Source organism: Lactuca virosa, chromosome 1 (assembly GCF_052849685.1).
Source record: "Lactuca virosa cultivar CGN04683 chromosome 1, Lactuca_virosa_CGN04683_v6, whole genome shotgun sequence".
NCBI lineage: Eukaryota > Viridiplantae > Streptophyta > Magnoliopsida > Asterales > Asteraceae > Lactuca > Lactuca virosa.
Genome location: NC_136426.1, coordinates 222,394,765 through 222,413,207, shown reverse-complemented (window position 1 = coordinate 222,413,207; position 18,443 = coordinate 222,394,765). Strand labels below are relative to the sequence as shown.

Here is an 18,443-nt window from a genome sequence, read left to right as displayed (position 1 = left end):
ATGCATGATGCCATGCAACCCAAATGGACCATGCCGGGTCGGGTCAAGTACATACCAGAAATAGTTATGGACTTAAACACCTTATCCAACATCTTATCCTCTGGTCCTGCTTCTGCTCAAGAAAGAAGAGAGAAGCAAATCAGGATTGAGCAGCTGAAAGGGAAGATGCTCGTGATAAAGCATTCTGACCAAAATGTTCCACGTGATCACCCTGAGATGTTTTTCAGGGAAACAAGGAAGAAATTCACAGAAAAATATGGGGATCGTTCTAGCATCATCTTGTGGGGATATGATGCTGATAAAAGGATGTGGGTAGTGAAGCGAAAGAGTGGAATAATTGAATACTATGATAAGAAAGTTGACTTCTTTTCCTGGACAAAAGTTAATCTTTCTGAGCTCATCCACGCGTCTTTCCACAATCCAACCAATGATCCCATGGCTTGGTCTTTTAAGAATTTTCTTGAGCTTAAAGCGAAAAACAACTTTGATGACTTAAAGACTGCTTCATCGTTCACTAAAAAGGCCAAGGGTGTCATTGATCCTTGCACTAATAAAACCATGGTGAATGTCATGTGGCCTCCCACAAAGCAAGTAAAAGGATTCCTCTTCCCAAACGCCTACTTGAAGGAACTTTGGACACAATGAAATTCTGAATTTTTTATGAGGCTACTGCAACTATGGTGATCAAGCTGAAAAAAAAAACCAGTATCGTATTTTTGATCCCAAAGATTTATTGAAGTTTGGAGAACGAGATATCCATACTTTGTGAAACTTTCAAAAAATTGTTGAGAATGTACTGTTTGAAGCTGCTGCAAGGCCTTCACAGGCATGGTAGCTACAATAATTGACAAGAAGTTGTGGCCATGGACTTTTGACCAGGCAGACGTGCATCTCGTGGAGAAGCCTTGAAGAGAACTAAAAGCAATAAACCAAGGGGGAGATTGTTGGGCTATATTTTGTGGTTTATGATTTGCTTTGAATGTATTATATGGTTTTCGGTTTTGGACCGAAATCTCTTAATGATTTCGGTGGGCTTAGTGTTTTCGGTGAGCTTATTATGTTGGGCTTTAGGTTATTGGTTTAGTATATATATGGTTTGTGTATAGCTTTTCCAAGGTAATGCGTTTTGGTGAAATACTAGCGATTAAAAGGCTAAAGGGTGTTTTGAATGGACTTGACAATTGATTAATAGCATTGTGTGCATTCATTGAATCGTGTTCTTGATACATCTAATTGTTTGTTTCACATAATTGTTTGATTAAGATTCCACATTAATTCAAACAATTGCATTGATACATTGATAGATCCGAGTGAAGGGACTTACATGCACCTTTTTGTGTCAGATATCATGTCAAAAAAAATCCTCCATTTCATTGGTTTTCCGCCTGGTGTACTGGGCTGTTGTCCACCAGGCGTGGATGGCAAGTAATGAATTGAACATTAGCTGAAACAAAAAAACTTTTATTAATAATACAATCAAGTTTAGTTACCTGATAGAGTTGTGATATAAGTATTTTGTTAATCACACAATCAAGTTTATCTACCTGATATAACAAGTTGACACTATGCACATCAACAAGACCTGCAAATTTCAATTATGCAACCATTAGATTCACATAAGCCAACAAATCCTAATAACTCTTAAAATCACTATTTTTTAACCAAAAAAATTGTGTAGGGGCAGTTTGGTCAAAACTATTAAAATCATTATTTTTTTTATTAAAAAAAACAGTATGCAGGGGCAATTTCGTTAAAAATTCTTAAAATCACTATTTTTTAACCAAAAAAAAGAATGTAGGGGGCATTCCTGTATGTTCTAAATCTCCTTTGCATATTGAGATATTGTTCTGTCACTGCTATCCCTATAACACAATAACGAAATCAGTTAAAGGGTAGGGTATTTTGGTCATTTTATAAACATATATAAAAAGGTTCGAAAGATGTTTACTTATATGCTTCATCTACTTTGGCTTGAATGTCTATGTAGGTCAGGAGGTTATGTCCAACAAGAAAGTAGTCCCCAGGCCCATACCCTGAGTTTCACTTCAAGAGAATCAAGAAGTAGGTTGTAGTCATAGCTTCCAAATGCCTTTGATCTTATGAATTCTTTAGCCTCTTCATATCGAGGATCCGGTTTAAACTGCAAATTCAAAAAAATAAATAAACTATAATATTTAATTAACCATACACAAACCAAATGTTTTTTTTGTATTCTCACCAGTCCATTTTATCGGTCTTTCCTGATCTTTGGAACTTCATCTGTTGTTGCTCCAAAAAGGAAAAATTTGTCCTCTCCAACTTCCTCCCTGATTTCAACATTAGCCCATCTAATGTTCGTATAATCGGGCATCCATTAAGTGCAAACTCCATATTACTTGTCCCGCTAGCTTCAATGCTAGTTGTACTTAGATGTTGTGACACCTCACTTCCTGGTATAAGTACCTCCGCCACAGATACATTGTAATTAGGCACACAAACCACCTGCAATACAAAATTACAATAATAAATAAGTTCAAACACAAAAAAAAGATATGAAACCATTTTTACCTTCATGTATTCATTAGCTTTACGATCAGTTTTCACAACAGCACGAACATCATCCACAAGTTTGACTATTCTTTAGCCTTTGTATATGTTGCAAATGCTTTCCCTCCAATCATGATTGTCCTTGGTGTTGTGGCTTTTCGCTCTTCAGGGCTCATTTCCTGTTTCAACATGCATTGCATTACATTAACATAATGTTTAGTATCTTCTTCTATAACTATGATTTTTATTATCCATCTATTCAGTATTTAATTAGAAACGATAGGATAACGTACGGACCTTTAGTTCCTTGTGTCTATAAACAGCACCCAAGATATTCAACAGTTGTCTTTTATATTCATGGATACGCTTCCCTTGAATGTAAAAAAGGGTATTTCGGTCAATCGTTTCGCCTGTTACTTTCATTATGTACTGTGCTAATGTCAGCTTATTGGCCATTTTGGCTAACTCCCATTCAGCTTGAAGTTCTGGGTTGTCAGCAAACTTTTGGAGAGAGAGAGGATAAGATATAACAATCAGCAGGAGATATGTAAATCCTAATAATAGAGGGCATTTTGGTCATTTTTACATAATAATAGAAAGAAAACGAAAGCAGCATACCTCCCGCAGACCCACAAGTAGGTCTACGTTATTGACCCACTTGTCTGTTTTTAACCATTTCCATGTGGCGAGGAGGAAGCTTTGACATCACAACTTGTGACCATTTCTCCAATGCCTTAGGAAGAACAGTGTGATTTGTATAAGCAATTGACCTAGTCAACACTCAACAACAAACTCTTTGTTATTATTTGAGGTCAAAAACAAAAAGTAACATGTTTATTTTTATAATAAAATTTATAAGGCACCTTGAAGTCACATCCCAGGCTTCATCCCACCCTAGCCCTTCTTCATCCATCAACAATCTCATAAGTTCTGGTATTGCAAGAGTAGGATGTGTGTCATTCAGTTGCACTGCAACCTTTGTAGGAAACTATGACCACTCCCGTTTTCTTCCTTCTTTTCTTTCCTTGAATCTTGAAATAATGTCCTAAAAAACATAAACGTTCAAACTTTATTATCTTATCTTTTAATACTTATAAATCGACGATTGTTACAAATTCAAAATAAAAAGATTATTTTATCTTTTAATACTTTTTTTCTTTCCTTGAATCTTGAAATAATGTCCTAAAGATATGAACTTTTTGTCAAACTGGGAAAATATGATTTAAAACAACCAACCTGTTGAGCTCTAGCATGTAGCTCAGCAGCAGACTGATATTGTCCATCATTAAACTGAAACAAATAGAAGTCCTAAGCACTTGCTTTGGCTTCCAAAAGGCGAAGACTATTTGTGTTTTTAGTTTTGTATCTAGGAATTGGGATGTAATATGCTAGGGATTTTACAACCTCTCCCTCAACCCATTTTCGGCTGCAACAAATTTACCCAAATTCAAGTCAAAGTCGAAGTCAAAGTCAAACAACGTATTTGTAGTTGTGCTTACTATCCTGTAGGGAGGACTTCAACACGACCATAGAATCTGATAGGAAACACAACATCATGCCTGACAACTTCCAAAGGACTAAACTTTTGAAATAATAAAGAAAATTAGAAATGATTAATTGTAAAGAAATAAGTAAATGGAAAATATGAGGTGGGGTGGGGAGGGATGGGGTCCAGACCTCGAGCCAATCTTCTGCTATTTCTTCTTGCCTTGCTTTAGAAATGCACTGTTTGATGAGGCCATACCTGTACCTTAAACCATACCCCCATGTTGGTAGGTTTAAAGTTGCCATGGAGTCCAAAAAGCAAGATGCAAGTCTACCTAAACCACCATTCCCAAGTGTCATATCTTGGTCCTACAATTGTTATAATGCAATAGTTAAAAAAATAGAACATATTAATCATGTTAGAAAGATTTTAAAGGATTACCTGCTCAGTGATTTCTTCAAGTTCATGTCGCATTTTATTCAAAGCACTAGAATATGCATCTTGAATATCAAAATTCGCAATGACATTAGTCAATGCTCGCCCTTGACGAAACTCCATGGATAAATAATATGTTTGCTTTGTATCAACTTTATGATAATGTAGATAGGTTTCATTCCATTGCTGAAGAAGCAATTACCAAAAATGAAGCGTGGTTAGGTCAAGAGAATTAAGAAGTGAAAGTAGTCATTTCCACTGCTCACCCTATTCATAATAAGTAATAAAATCCCCATGTTAGTAATTTCAGAGATGTAAATATAATTCCAATAACCTGTAAATTCTTCAAGGAAATATGAAACCTTTTCTCATTTGTTGCTTCTTTCTGAATAGTAAACATGTAGATGCAATGGCTTCTCCTGCTTCCAGCATTCATTTCTACATGAGTTCACAATTTATTCAAACAACTTTCACAAGAGAGAGATAGTTGCAATTATGCATGTCTTTGTTTTCCCTCCCAAAGAATCTCTCAACAACCTTGTTAATTTACTATGCCTATCAAATAAAAAAATTTAAAAAAGACATTATTATAGGTAATTTACATTTCTGTAATTCAAATAATGCCAATATAATAATAATAATAATAATAATAATAATAATAATTATTATTATTATTATTATTATTATTATTATAATAATAATACCTATAAGGTATATGTCCTTCTGGAGTTTACTATCCCTATCAAATGAAACCTTTTCTCATTTCTTGCCTCTTTCGGAACCAGCAAGATGAACAAGATTCAGCTTTCCACGTCTAATAATATCTTCTCCTTTTGGAGTTCATTCCTTAATGTGAAATGTGATAGAAAATATGGAGTGAGAATGACTACTTTGTTTATTCAAAAGGGTCTCCATTGTACTGTCTTTTAGCAAATCCTTTCTCTAAGATTTTATAAATTTCATCTGCTGTTGAAACTATCTCCTCCAAACCTGACACACTCCCGAACCAGACGGCGAAAACGTTCAGGGGCTCGTGTGACTAACAATTGAATAATCATCACAATGAATATACATGAATCATAACACGATCATCACCAACATTACATAATATAACTAGCATTGTTTACATCAAGTACATTGTTAAAATACATAAGTTCAAATAGTTAAAAGTACGATAAGTGTTGTTACATAAAACAAAACCCTACACACTTGTATATCTTCCAGCTTAACGATTACCTGAGAATACAAGTTATTTTGAAAACGGTCAACATATATAGTGTTGGTGAGTTCATAAGTATGTTTGCGTAAAAGTCTTTGTATCTTTCATAAAAACCCAGAAAATCCGATATTTTCTGTAAAATGTCTGAAAGTGTTGTGAAAATCAAGTATAAATGCATGTGTGAATTTCATAGTTATAGCTTATAAAAGAGTAGTTTAGTTTCATTGTATTGTGAATAAATGATAAATGTATATGAATAATTTCCCCCAGAAAATCCGATATTTTCTGTTTTATAACAATGACTACATTCTTGCATCGTTAAATAAGTTGTTTTGCATTGACACAATCGAAGAGTTTATCTTCGAAAGTTTACTTTTGGTATTGAATCCCTATATGAGCCGTTATAACCATGCATGATAATGACTAGGTCGTCCGTCTTGGTATTTTTCCAAATGTCCGTCTTGCTAAGGATGTTGTCGCCCTAGATTGGCCTAGTCTAGCTGTAGCGAACAGATAAGGCGTGGGGGGTCACCCCGTATAGATCTATACACAAACTCATGCTTTTCTACCAGGAAACTTTGATTATAACTACAGGCTACGATTATACAGTTAGTGGTGCCAACCGACAAGTCTGAATAGATTCTCAACCTCTTTTTGTACTATGTTTAATGTTTACGTATATGTGATATGTTTTTGTATTCGAAAGGTACATGAATAAGTTTACAAAGTTTAATGACTACGTAAATGTATCATTACGGCTTACTAACATATGAAATTTCCATTTCCAAGCCCTATTAGTATGAAATTAGGCCACAAAGGCCCAATCACATGTAAAAGTGTAATTTAGGCCCAATAGGCATGTAAATGGACCACAAAAGCCCAATAAACATGTAATCCATAACTTAGGCCCAAATTAACATGTAAGTGGGTCGCAAAACCCAATAAACATGTCATGGAAAACATTAGGCTCAATACACAATTAATTGGGCCCTTAGGGCCCAATGACCAAGAAATGTGAATATTAGGCCCAATAAATAGTTGTCGACGTATTTCGTTTCTTTTGTTTTGTTCCGTTGTTTGTTTTAGCTCAAGGTTTACTAGATGGATGGTAAGAAGCTTTCTTTTGTAAAAAAATGACATTTTCGGCCAATAAACCTCCAATTTGTAATTAAGGCCGAAAGTTTTGTAGAAATGACACTTTAGTCCATAATTTATGAAAATTTGTAATTTTTTCCCAAATGTTTGGAATTTCACGGATTTAGCCCAAAAAGTTGTATTTTCACATTTAGAACCCTGTTTTGAAGAAAAGTACATTTTCAGCCCCTTGTTTGTAAAAATTTACACTTTCAGCCCAATTTTGGAAAATTTTACATTTTTGATCCAATTTGAAAATAATTGTTAATTTCACCCCTAAATTTGGTTTATTTACATTTATTACTAAAACTTTTGGCTAAATAACATTTTTAAACCCCAAACATCATTTTTTCGCAAATTGGGCCCAAAACCGTGAGGCCCAAAGGTTTTGGCCCATTAAGCTCAAATTTGCATTTTTGGCCCTTTTTAACGTATGTTTGATATAAAAATACATTTTTATACATGTAGGACCCGTTTGGCCTTTATAAAAACATAAATGTCACTTTTTGCCCTTATCTTTTGTTTTCTTGACAATTTTGTCCTTTAACAAGGTTTTTGTTGAAATATTTTGTATCTTAAACAGGTAATCACTTTTGGCTTGATAATATGATGTATATAATGTCATAGTTCATTGAACTTTGCTAAATAATACTTAAAATTTTGAGATTCACTAAGATCTAACACATTTTTACCAAATAAACAAAGAATTCACACAAAACATGCATATAACACATAGATCTAAACATTTTACTTGCATTCTCCCCCAAAAATCATATGAAAACCGAAAACAAGGGGGTATGAACTCACCTTTGCTTGATTTTTCGGTTTTTGAAGAAGAAATGAAGAAGATTTTTTATCCTAGCAAGCTTTCTTGAGTGGATTTCGAACTTAAGAAGTTCTAGGAAGCAAAATCACAAAATAGATGTTGATATGGAGTGATTTAGCTAAAGAATGAACCAATTCAACTTGATTTCACAAGATCTTAACAAGGATTGATGATATTTGTGAAGAACCTTCTCGGAATACATGCAAAAATCTCGAAAATCTTGATGGAAGGAGGAGTATTCTTGAGATATTTAAGAGTTTTTTGAAAAGGTGTGTGTGTGTGTTGTGGCTCTCGGCCGAGAGTAGAAGAAGAGAGGGAGAGAGAGAGAGAGAGGTGAGGTGACTAGCATGGATATATGATGGTCCTTACATGGATACATGATGTATAAAATGGAGGTGGCATCTCCAAGTCAACCCCACCCCCCATTTCACATCGTTTCCCCCTTTTTTTTATTTATACTTGGGCCAAGATTTTGGGCCAAGAAGAAAGGGTGGAGTGGTTTGGGACCATTAACTTTTGTTAGTATATTTGGATCCTAAACATAAAAAATTTCGGACCATTGGGCTATTGGCAACACTCACGGCCCAAATAGAATAAAAGAATGGGCTTATGGCTCACTAAGGTTAATTGGATTAGTTATGGCCCAATAAGGCCCATTAGGGTTAGAATGAATCATTCTAGGCCCAAATGGTCCAAAATGTTTTATATTTATGAATTGGGTCCAATTAGGATCCAATTAGAGCTTCTAAGTCCAATAAAGTTGAATTGGGTGCTTATTGGTCCTTTAGGCCCAATAAGGAACTCCTAGTCCAATATGGACTTAAACCATGGATCTTAGGGCTTCAGACTCTTTGATGAATATGAATGGTGAATCTAAATGAGCATTGAGTGAGATTTATTTAGAGTATATGTTTTACAATACTTGAATGGTTACCCCGGAATAGAATTTCCTAGCTAAAATGCAAGTTGTGACATCATCCCCCCGTTAGAGGGAATTTCATCCCGAAATTCTTTTGAAAACTAGGATCGTGAAGGAAAGAATAAGTGAGGGTACTTTTGCTTCATCTGGTCTTCACGTTCCCACGTGAATTCCGGTCCGCGTTTTGCGCTCCATCGAACCTTCACGATCGGGATGCGGCTTTGCATGGTACGCTTCACCTCCCTGTCCATAATCTCGACTGGTTCTTCGACGAACAGAAGATTCTCGTTTATCTCTATCTCCTCCAAAGGAATGACAAGGGTTTCATCTGATAGACACTTTTTCAGATTCGAAATGTGGAACACTGGGTGCACGTTGCTGAGCTCGGCGGGTAGCTGCAGCTTGTAAGCCACTGGATCAATTCGGGAAAGAATCTCGAACGGTCCAATGTACCGCAAGTTCAATTTTCCTCGTTTCCCAAAGCGAATCATTCATTTCCAAGGAGAGACCTTTAACAACACGCGATCCCCGACTTGAAATTCTAATGGCTTTCGCCGTTTGTCAGCATAGCTCTTGTGTCGGTCTCGCGATGCTTGAAGTCGAGCTTTGATTTGGACTATCTTCTCGGTTCTTTAACGAATGATTTCGGGTCTTGTAAGAGCACTGGCTGGCGATTGCCCTTTTGCTAGTTGAGTGTCCCCCACTTCGGCCCAGCATAGGGGCGATCTACATTTACGACCATAGACAGCCTCAAAGGGAGCAACCTTCATGCTCGTATGGTAACTGTTGTTATAAGAGAATTCGATCAGAGGCAAGTGGGCATCACATGATTTTCCAAAGTCAATCACGCAAGAGCGGAGCATATCCTCAAGTGTCTGGATGGTACGCTCACTCTGACCATCCGTCTATGGGTGGTAGGCGGTGCTCATATCTAGCTGTATTCCCGTTGCCTTCTGAATAGATTGCCAGAATCTTGAAGTAAATCTGCTATCTCGATCCGAGATAATAGATACTGGCACTCGATGGAGTTTCACGACCTCCTTGATGTAGTTTCGGGTCAGCTTTTCAATCTTGTAGGATTCTTTTATTGGTAGGAAATGAGCAAATTTTGTCAATCTATCGACAATTACATAGATAGCATCTAATCCGTGTGTTGTCTTTGGCAATTTGGTCACGAAGTCCATAGTAATCCTTTCCCATTTCCACTCAGGTATCACTGGTTGTTGCAATAGTCCCAAGGGCTTTTGGTATTCCACTTTCATCTTGGCGCAAGTAAGACACTTGCCCACGAAAGTAGCAATCTCTGCCTTCATATTAGGCCACCAATATTGCTACTTGATATCCAAATACATTTTATCTGACCCTTGATGAATAGAATATCGCGTCTTGTGGGCTTCATGCATGACTTTCTCTCTGAACCCCCAATTTTGGGAACCCAGATTCTATTCATGAAGTAGTGGGTTCCATCGTCTTTAACTTCGAGCTCCTTCTCCATTCCTCCTAGCGATTCACTAGCGACATTCTCTGGCTTCAATGCGTCCAATTGAGCTTCCTTGATCTGTGAGGCTAGGGAGATTGGATGGTGATTGACAGTGTCTTCACACGACGACTTGAATACTCCTTTCTGCTCAGGGCATCGGCCACCACGTTAGCCTTGCATGGATCATATTTGATCTCACACTCATAATCATTTAACAGTTCAACCCATCTTCGCTGCCTCATGTTCAGTTCTTTTTTATTTAGAATGTGCTCGAGACTCTTGTGGTCTGTAAAGATGGTGCACTTGGTACCATATAGGTAGTTCCTCCAAATTTTTAAGGCGAAGACCACCGCCCCCAGTTCAAGATCATGTGTGGTGTAATTTACTTCATGCGTTTTCAGTTTTCTGGATGCATAAGCAATTACCTTCTCTCGTGACATGAGGACACAACCTAAACCTTGATTCAAAGCATCACAGTAAACTATGAAGTCTCCGGTTCCCTCCGGTAGGGATAGCACTGGAGCACTACAGAGGGCTTGCTTCAAGGTTTGGAAGGCAAGCTCTTGCTTTTAGGTCCATGTCACAACTAGGAATTTTGATGCTTTGTAACTACAAAAATTATATCAATCGTGAACCAACAATGTGAAAGCATGTATGATTCTTATTCAATAACAACAAAACTCCCATCAAACACTTTATTCAAGCACTACAAATGGTCAACAAAGAATTGGAAGCCTAGAAATCCCGGTTTAAGTCCATTTTGGATAAGGATCTTCTTATTGGCCCTAATGGACCAACAAGCTTCCAATTTAACTATCTTGAACATAGAACTCTCAAATGGGCCCTAATTGGACCCATATACATGAAACTTAATATTGTGGGCCTTATAAGCCTAAAATGAACTAGGTTAACTTTAATGGGCCTTATTAGGTCACAACAAATTTATATAGCCTTAATGAATCATAAAAATCATTCCTTGATTTATTTTGGGCCGAAAATCACCTAATTGGATCATAATATGGGCTTAAGCATTAAAGGGCCCAATCTCTCTTCTTTCTTCTCCTCTTCTCGGCCCAACAACACAAAGGGGGAAGGAGTTGACTTTAGGATTGCCACCTCATTATTATATGTTGGTCTTCCATGCACCAACACATACTTCCATGCACACATCACTTCACTCACTTCTCTTCCTCTCTCTTTTCTATCCTCGGTCGAGAACCACAAAGGAAAACACACACACATTCACTTAAACACTCTCAAAGAACTCTCTTCATTCTTCATCAAATTTTTGAGATCTAAGGGCTTTTCAAGGAGATTATTCCACAAAATTCATCATATAAAGGTAAGTTGATGTTTAATCTATGATCTAACTACTTCATTTCATCAAAAACCTCCTCCTAATCTATTCAAACTCGTGATCACCATCTTAGAAGCCTCTAAGTTCGAGATCTTCCAAGAAGACTTGCTAGGATCAAAACTTTCTTGATTTCTTCCTTCTAAACCGAAAACAACAAGCAAAGGTGAGCTTCATACCCCTCTTTTTTCGGTTTTTATATGTTTTATGGGGGAGAATACAAGAAAATGTGTAGACCTATGTGTATGTGTATGCTATGTATGATTTTATGCATGTATGTGTGATTTTATGTGTTTTTGTGATGAACATGTTACCACAAGGGAAGATATCTCGAGATCTATGACATAATAAGGAAATCAAACATAATCTAAGTTATTTTACACTAAACAAGTCAAGAATAATAACTTATAAGATTGTTATAAATATATTTCACCACAAAACTCATTTTTGGGCTTAAATTGTCAAAAATACAAAAGTTGGGTTAAAAATTGCCAAATCACGGTTTCTTAAAGGTTAAAAGAGTCAAAACAGTTACAATAATTGTTTTTATGAACATTATAACCTCCAAAGGACTTAAAATGTAAATATTAGCTTAATGGGCTAAATTTTGGGCTTTTCGGCCCAATAAACCCAAAGTTGCGAAAATATGACATTTAAAGGGGCTGAAGTGGCAATTTCTTCAAAACAGGGGATAAAAAATGTAATAAAACTATTTCAAGGGTTAAAAATGCTTTTCATTTTCAAAAAGGATCAAAAATATAAAGTTTTTGGATTTTGGGCAAAAATTGTAAAAATTGCAAAAAGTTGGGCTTTAACCAAAAAATACTCTTCTGGAAGGGCTGAAACTGCCAAAGTATAAGTCTTGAGTCAAAAAATATCATTTAAACAAGTCTATGATGCAAAAGTGTCAAGAAAATGTTTTAAGGGCTTAAAATGTCTTTTCGTTTATATAAAGGATTAAAATTGTTATTTTTATAAAAGAAAGGGGTTGAAAAGGTCAGACCACTATTTCTAAGTAAATTAATTCATTTAAAGAGTATCGAGCCAAAAATACTAACTACGACTTACGAAAAATTGTAAGATGAATACACGCATAAATCCAAATATCGTTGTAAAGAAATCCACCAGTCTCGAGTCGATACAAAAACAACAATCGTTCAATCGAACCCTCCAGTAGTTATGCGATACCTAAGACAAGTAAACATTCGACACTTGGGCTTGAAAGTTTCAAATCATGCTTGTTGGACCTTGCAAATCCATTAACATGATCTTTGGGGCCCAAGGGAAAATGATTATATGTTATTGGGCCTCCTATGACCCAATTCCATATAAGGGGACCTGCAATGGCTTTTATGTGCTATTGGGCCCTAGTGGTCCATTAGTATTGCTAGTAAGGTCAAAGTAATCAAATGCGAGATGGGCCAACGTGTTCTTCGCATCCCCGACAGCCTAAAGTAACTCACGAAAGTGGTAGGACTTCATACTCCTCTTTTCTCGTTTGCTAAGGCTTGTGAGTAATCAAGTAAACAGACTCAGGTCGTTAATCAATAGTAATCAAGGTGGTTTGGATTAAGTGAGTAATAACGGACTACACCTCTAAGGGTCGTTTGTAGTTGGAAGTTATAACCAGTCATTATCAAGCATAGTTATAACGACTCACTAGAATTGATAATCTCCGACACCACCCGAGTAATCAAGGAAGAGTAATCAAAAATCATTCGTTGTGGCGGTATAGAAATTAGTAATCAAGTATATCTTTCGTCATCGGAAAGCATCGGGTTTTTCGGGGAATTCAACAACACTCGCTCGTAATCTAAATAATTGTAATACAAAACTCCCTTTTTATACACGTTATGAAATCATTCATGCATCAACTTATGGATCTTCACACTTTGATAAACTATTGCCTTTTCAGAAAATATTGGATTTTCTGGGTTTTACAAACTACACAAATCATTTTTATCACAACATTGCTTATGAACTCACCAACATTTCATATGTTGACGTTTTCCAAAATAACTTGTATTCTCAGGTAACAGGTAACCGGAAGGGTAATATCAAGAAATGTTAGGATGTTATGTTTTTGAAAACTCTCAACCAATTTATGTTATGAATGTGTAATATTTAAAACAATGTACTGGATGTAAACAATATCAGTTGTAATGTATTGATGCATGGTGATGTTTATGTTATGATTCATGTATATTCATTGTGATGGTATTCAATTTAAATCACGCGAGCCCCCAGACGTTTCCGCCGTCTGGTTTCAGGGGTGTGACAGGTTGGTATCAGAGCTCTGTTTATAGTGAACTGGCATATCTAACCACACATTGATATGCAACTATAAACCAAAGAGGGACTAACACAACTCTGAACAAACAAATGAAACACAACGATAAAACATCCTTACTTGTGTGATATAGGAGAAAGAATATGATACCAAATCAAATAAGATAACATTGACATCTCGGTTAAGTCGGGACTGTTCATGGTTGTAGTAAGGGGTGAGTGTAGCCTGATCAACTACATTTTCTCCGAAGTACAACTATCACATGCTCCGGGAAAACCTCGATGGTCAGTAAACTTAAAAACATACCCCTTGATACCAAGAAAAGAACATCAACTAGAATTACATAGTAACTAAAACATCTTAGAAATAATGATTAGTACATTTATACACTCTCGCAGACAGTATGGCCGGCTTCCATCACCCCGGAGATCCGTATTTTCCTAACCAGGGAAATAACGGATGGCTGGAGGAGGAACCCGAAGAAGACCCCGAGGAAGGGTCTGAAGAGGAACCTGAGGAGGAAGTCGAGGGCGGACCTGCCGAGCCAGTGGAGGTCCTGGAAGAAGAAGAAGCCGGAGAGGACTTCGAGGAAGAACCTGGCAATGATGATGATTCGGACACAGAGTCCGAAGTCATCAACCCCCCTTACCCGACTAGGGTGCCCGCTCACCAGATGGGCCCGACCGGCCCTACACCCCCCTGGGGTATCGATCTTTGGAGATGGAGCAGACAGCAGGGACAACGACCTCCATTCGGCATGTCACGCGAGTTCTACGACTTGAGGGAGGGAGGACCAGCTGATCGAGCACTTCCGGTCATGGTGAGACGACTGCGGAACACTGGCGACCTGGCGCAGAGCGCCGCTGATCAGATGCACCAGATGCGGACTAGATTTGAGCGTGCAGAACAGGAGACGCGAGAGGTTATCCGAGAGTTCCACATGAGGCAGGTGAGATGGGAGACTCGCCTCCGAGATGCGGAACGATAGGTGGCTCACCTTCAGGGAGCGTCCACTTCTTCAGCAGCACCCCCTGGCGCATCCCACGATGACTAGGGCTAGCCATATCTATCTTTAGTATTATGCTTAGGTGATCTATGCTATGTACCATTGACTCTATGTTTAAGTGATTACACTACTCATAGAGCCGTTACGCTGCCGAACTTGCACCACTTATGTATGCTCTTCTGAGCAAAAAATTTCATGTATCAAAAGTGCGGATAATATTAAGGAAAATTTTTATGTGTTCTATTGATGTTGTGATCTGCTATGTGTTATATATACATGATTGTATGCTAACTTGTGAAACCACTTAAGTTCATGCAAAACACCTAGTTTATAGGACCACAACCTCACAAAAATCATAGGCACTCAACATCTTTCCGTTCCATGACAGAAAGATGCCTCAACGACCAACTCATGGAAACCCTGGACCAACCCCACCCGAAGTCAACTCAGGTGCATTCCAAGCAGCTGTATCTGCTGCGGTTACTGCAGCCATAGCGCAAATCCACCAAGGGAACAATGGTGGAGTCAATGGACAAGGGGTTGGGAGTTCGAACAACGGAGCAAATCAAGGACTTACCAAGACATGCTCCTATAAGGACTTCACCAACGCCAAGCCACGAACCTTTAATGGCACGGGTGGAATGATAACTCTAAAGAGATGGATGGAAAAAGTGGAATCGGTATTTGAGATATGTGAATGCCCCGAGGAGGTGAAAGTGAAGTTCGCCGCATGCACATTCGTTGACCAAGCTCTTACTTGGTGGAATGGACATGTAGAGGCCATGACTCTCCCCGTAGCCAACGCTATGCCGTGGACGGAGTTGAATGAAATGCTGATGGCTGAGTACTGCCCGCGAGGCAAAATTCAGAAAATGGAGCAAGAGATGTGGGATCTCACCGTCCGAAATTCCGACATAGATGCGTACATATCAAGGTTTAGCGAGCTGTCATTGTTGTGCCCTGGCATGATTACTTCAGAGGGAAAGAAAATCGAACGATTCATCTGGGGATTAACCTCCCCAATTCAAGGAAATGTGATAGCTGCAAATCCTGAAACTTTCGACAATGCCAAGAGATTGGCTAAGAAACTGTACGACCACAACAACAAGAAGGGCGAGAAGCCAGTGGAAACCAAAGGCAAGAAGGAGAGTGACAACAAGAAAGGAAAGAACAACAAAAGAAAAGGACGACAAGGCTCAAAATCGTCAAAGAAGCAACAGGCAGTGACAGTCAACGCTGCAACCACCCAAGTACACTCCACACCACATGCTCCAGCCTCAGCTAATCCAAGTGCCCCTAAGCAGTATTCTGGGAATCTTCCAAAGTGCAACAAGTGCAGTCTCCATCATAATGGCGAATGCAAGGAAATGCAATGCACCAGTTGCAATCGGAACAGTCACACGACAAGGTATTGCAGGGCCTATCCTCCCCAGAACCAACAACAAGGGAACAACAACAACCGCAACAACAACAACAACACCAACAATAGCGGCAATAACACAGGATCAAGCCCTACCTGCTACGGATGTGGAAAGACTGGACATATCCGTCGAAACTACCCCAACACCAACAACCCTGGGAACGGAGGAACAGGAAGGGTGCTAGCTATGGGTCAGGGAGAAACGGTTCAGGAACCCGCTGTTGTTACCGGTATGTTTCTCCTAAACCACACTTATGCATGCATCCTATTTGATACCGGGGAAGAATGAAGTTTCGTGAGTAATAAATTCAAGCATTTGTTAAAACAACAACCCCAGAAGCTTAATGAAACCTTTACGGTGGAAATGGCTAATGGGAAAACAGAATCCACTGGGCAAATCTACATCGGATGTACCCTGGCCTTAAATCACTAAGTCTTTCAAATAAACTTAATGCCTGTTTCCATTAGGAGTTTTGATGTGATTATCGGCATGGACTGGTTAAGCCCCCACCATGCTGAAATTATGTGTCACGAGAAGGCCGTTCGCCTTCATCTCCCAAATCACAAAACCCTAGTTATTTATGGAGACAAGCCCAGCACGAACCTTCGCCTCATCTCGTGCATTAAGGTACAAAAGTACCTACGAAAGAAGGACTTGACGTTTCTAGCCCATATAGTGGATAAGTCCAAAGAAGAGATCAATATTCGAAACATCCTTGTGGCTTGTGATTTCCCGGATATCTTTCCGGAGGATCTTCCGGGGATACCCCCAGAAAGAAAAGTCGAGTTCCGAATTGATCTAGTGCCAGGAGCTACTCCCATCGCCAAATCACCCTACAGGTTGGCTCCTGCGGGATGCAAGAGTTGTCCAGTCAACTCAACGAGCTTTTGGACAAAGGATTCATCCGACCCAGTTTCTCACCTTGGGGAGCTCCGGTTCTCTTTGTCAAGAAGAAAGACGGTACCTTCAGGATGTGTATCGACTATAGAGAACTTAATAAGCTTACCATTAAAAACCGCTATCCACTTCCGCGAATCGACGATCTATTTGACCAGCTCCAAGGAGCTAGTTACTTCTCAAAGATAGACCTGCGATCTGGATACCACCAACTTAAAGTCCGGGAGGAGGATATTCCAAAAACCGCCTTCTAAAGTCGTTACGGACATTATGATTTTGTCGTAATGCCCTTCGGTCTAACGAATGCTACTGCCGCATTCATGGACCTAATGAATCGAATCTACCGACCGTTCCTCGATAACTTTGTCATCGTTTTCATCGACGACATCCTCGTCTATTCTCGAAGCGAGGAAGAACACGGCCGACATCTCCGACAAATCCTGGAAACCCTACGAACCGAAAAGTTATACGCAAAACTCTCTAAGTACGAGTTTTGGCTCCGTAGTGTGAACTTTTTGGGACATGTTGTTAGTTAGGAAGGAATTCATGTGGATCCTTCTAAAATCCAAGCCATCGAAGGATGGGCGATCCCAACAACACCTACCGAAATTCGCCAATTTTTAGGCCTCGCAGGCTACTACAGGAGATTCATTCAAAACTTCTCCAAAACAACAAAGCCACTTACCTCGCTTACACAAAAGGGCGTACCCTTCGAATGGACGGACAAGAAAGAAGCTGCATTCCGGACCCTGAAACAAGCACTCTGCAGTGCGCCGGTGCTGTCACTACCAGAAGGAACAGAAGACTTCATAGTTTACTGTGATGCGTCAAATCAGGGTTTAGGATGTGTACTAATGCAGCGTGGAAAGGTGATAGCTTACGCGTACCGGCAACTAAAGACGCATGAGGTAAATTACACCACTCATGATCTGGAACTGGGAGCAGTGGTCTTCGCCCTGAAGATTTGGAGGCACTATCTCTATGGTACTAGGTGCACCATCTTCACCGACCACAAGAGTCTCCAGCACATTTTGAACCAAAAGGAGTTGAACATGAGGCAACGAAGGTGGATTGAGTTGCTGAACGACTGTGAGTGTGAAATCAAGTACCACCCAGGCAAGGCTAACGTGGTAGCTGATGCCTTGAGTCGGAAAGAATACTCGAATCGTTGTTTGAAGACTCTCTCCATAACCATTCGATCCCACCTAACCTCTCAAATTAGGGCAGCCCAGTTCGATGCCATGAAGGCAGAAAACAAAACAAGCGAAGCGTTGCGTGGAATGGAGAAGAACTTTGAAGTGAAGGAAGACGGAACAAATTACTTCATGAACCGCATTTAGGTCCCTAAACTTGGGGGATTCAGAGAAGTAGTCATGAACGAAGCCCACAAGACGCGATACTCCATCCATCCAGGTTCGGACAAGATGTACTTGGATGTTAAGCAACATTA

At 39.0% G+C, this 18,443-nt stretch overlaps 1 pseudogene; it reads right to left on the bottom strand.

The window, feature by feature from the left end:
• Window positions 1-1,351: 1,351 nt before the first annotated feature.
• LOC145127529 (alpha-glucan phosphorylase, H isozyme-like) overlaps window positions 1,352-18,443 on the bottom strand; it is a 56,484-nt pseudogene continuing 39,392 nt past the window's right edge.